Consider the following 3124-nt stretch of genomic DNA (forward strand, 5'->3'; position numbering starts at 1 on the left):
TCAATCTAATGATCTCCTTGTTTAATTAATAATTCCCTCTTTGATCTCTCCGCCCCGGGTCGCCACAGTCTCGGCCGCTTTCGGGCCTAGCAGCCTGAAGAAAAAAAAGAGAAAAAGATAAAACGAAAACGCTTTAATATCTTAAAAAAAAAGAAAGAAAAGAAAAAAGAGCGAATCCTCGGAGAAGCCGCGGGGAAGTCACTTTTGCACGCTTCCGGCCTGCCGGACGCCGCCGCCGCCGCACCTGGGCGTCTGTCGGTCCGCGTCCATCGGTCCGGTGGTGAGCCGCTCGCGTGCCCGCTTCCACGTGCCTCCACCCGCGCCGGCCCGCCACCTTCCGCCCCGTGCGCCGGCCTCTGCGCTTCACGTGTTCGCGCTGCCCTTCGCCGGCCCGGTGTGGGAGGCGGCTGCACGCTCCGGCGGCGCCCGGGGCTTGCTGAGTCGGCACCGACAAATAGTTGGTTTCCCTCTTCCCTGGGCTGCTGTAATCTTAAACCGCCAGGAGCCGGAGGCCCATATTTATAGAGAAACGCACGTTCCAGAGGCCGCCGTGGGCACCAGTAGGTTTCCTCTGGAAGAATTTTTGTAATTTGGAGGACAGTCCTCGTTTTAATTTTCTTCATTTTTTGAAATTGGGAGCTTCAAGACCAGGACAGCAGAGAATTACAAACTCCCAGGGAGGGCCATATTGTTTTTGAGAGCCGTTTGTGTGCGGTTTGGCAGTCTCAGTCTCCTCCGAGCCGTCACTGAACTCCTCTCCCGCCCTCGGAGCTGACTCCAGCCTCTGTGAGCTTCACTGCCACCTGTGAGCCACGGCACGGGCCACGGCTCGGAGCGGAGCCCCCTTTGTCCTGTGTGGTCCCTCTAAGAAGCCCTCCTGGTGGGGCTCAGGGTGCTGGGGGCTGGGGAGATGAACACCGCGGCCAACAGCTATACCCCATGGCCTCCTGCACGTGGGTGCCCAGCGCTCAGACGTCACCGAGGCCATCCTGTACGGAAAGTTCGGTCCTGCCGGGCCTGTGCTGTCCGGCCGGGTCTGCCGCGATATGATCACCTGCCGCTCCCAGGGTTACGCCGACGTCAACTTCCAGCAGCTGGCTGATGCTGAGCGGGCCTTGGATACCGTGAACTTTGATATGATTAAGTTAAAGCCAGTCCGTATCATGTGGTCTCAGAGGGATCCTTCTTTGAGAAAATCTGGCGTGGGAAATGTCTTCATCAAGAACCTGGACAAATCTATAGATAACAAGGCACTTTATGATACTTTTTCTGCTTTTGGAAACATTCTCTCCTGCAAGGTGGTGTGTGATGAGAACGGCTCTAAGGCTTATGCCTTTGTCCACTTCGAGACCCAGGAGGCTGCCGACAAGGCCATCGAGAAGGTGAACGGCGTGCTCCTCAATGACTGCAAAGTGTTTGTGGGCAGATTCAAGTCTCGAAAAGAGTGGGAAGCTGAGCTTGGAGCCAAAGCCAAGGAATTCACCAATGTTTATTTCAAAAACTTTGGGGAAGAGGTGGATGATGAGAGTCTGAAAGAGCTATTCAGCCAGTTTGGTAAGACTCTTAAGTGTCAAGGTGATGAGAGATCCCAGTGGGAAATCCAAAGGCTTTGGCTTTGTGAGTTATGAAAAACACGAGAATGCCAATAAGGCCGTGGAAGAGATGAATGGAAAAGAAATTAGTGTGAAAGTCATTTTCATCGACTGTGCACAGAAGAAAGTGGAACGGCAGGCCGTGTTAAAGCAAAAATTTGAACAGCTGAAACAGGAGAGAATTAGTCGCTATCAGGGGGTGAATCTCTACATTAAGAACTTGGATGACACCATTGATGATAAGAAGTTAAAGAACGAGTTTTCTCCTTTTGGATCAATCACCAGTGCCAAGGTGATGCTGGAGGATGGGAGAAGCAAAGGGTTTGGATTTGTCTGCTTCTCATCCCCTGAAGAGGCAACCAAAGCAGTCATGGAGATGAACGGACACATCGTGGGCTCCAAGCCACTGTATGTTGCCCTGGCCCAGAGAAAGGAAGAGAGAAAGGCTCACCTGACCAACCAATATATGCAGCGGGTGGCCAGGATGAGAGTGTTCCTCACAAATGCCATCTTAAATCAGTTCCAGCCTGCAGCTGGGGTCTACTTTGTGCCAGCAGTTCCACAGGCTCAGGGAAGACCTCCATATTATACACCTAACCAGTTAGCACAGATGAGGCCTAATCCACGCTGGCAGCAAGGTGGGAGACCTCAAGGCTTCCAAAGAATGCCAAGTGCTATACTGCAGTCTGGGCCTTGTCCAGCTCTTCGCCATCTGTCTCCAACTGGTAATGCTCCGGCCTCTCGCGGCCTCCCTGCTACTGCTCAGAGAGTCGGGTCTGAGTGGCCGGACTGCTTGGCTATGGACTTTGGTGGGGCTAGTGCCTCCCAGCAAGGGCCAACTGACAGCTGCCAGTCTGGAGGTGTTCCCACAGCTGGGCATAACCTAGCGCCTCGTGCTGCTGTTGCTGCTGCTGCTCCTCAGGCTGTTGCACCTTACAAATATGCCTCCAATGTCCGCAGCCCTCACCCTGCCATCCGGCCCCTGCAGGCACCCCAGCCTGTGCTTCACGTGCAGGGGCAGGAGCTGCTGACTGCCGCCATGCTGGCCGCAGCACCCCCCAGGAACAGAAGCGGATGCTGGGTAAACATTTGTTCCCACTCATCCAGACGATGCACTCAAATCTGGCTGGGAAGATTACGGGGATGCTGCTGGAGATTGACATCTTGGAGCTGCTACACATGCTGGAGTCCCCCGAGTCTCTCCGCTCCAAGGTGGATGAAGCTGTGGTGGTCCTACATGCTCATCATACCAAGAAAGAAGCTGCCCAGAAGGTGGGCGCTGTCGCTGCTGCTACCTCTTAGACAAGGACAGGCCGATTGAAAGGCCAAATAAACCCTCATGGAATTCAGCTCAAGGTTTGAAGACGTCCTAGCTTGTCCTATGGACCTCAGCACCAAGAACCACAGATTGCAAATTTAATAGGTCATTTTGTATCTAAAGGTTAATTATGAAGCGCCTAGAATTTTTCAATTAAAAGAATATATTCTCTGGGTTCTGATATGGCCCAGACAGTGTTAACTGTTTCTTTTTC

General features: G+C 53.1%; 1 pseudogene; it reads left to right on the plus strand.

Moving 5' to 3' along the window:
- Positions 1-910: 910 nt before the first annotated feature.
- LOC113610615 (polyadenylate-binding protein 4 pseudogene) lies at positions 911-2894 on the plus strand (annotated as a pseudogene).
- Positions 2895-3124: the final 230 nt, after the last annotated feature.

The sequence above is a fragment of the Aethalodelphis obliquidens genome, unplaced genomic scaffold (assembly GCF_003676395.1).
Source record: "Aethalodelphis obliquidens isolate GAN/ISIS:26980383/991018 unplaced genomic scaffold, ASM367639v1 scaffold64, whole genome shotgun sequence".
Lineage (NCBI taxonomy): Eukaryota > Metazoa > Chordata > Mammalia > Artiodactyla > Delphinidae > Aethalodelphis > Aethalodelphis obliquidens.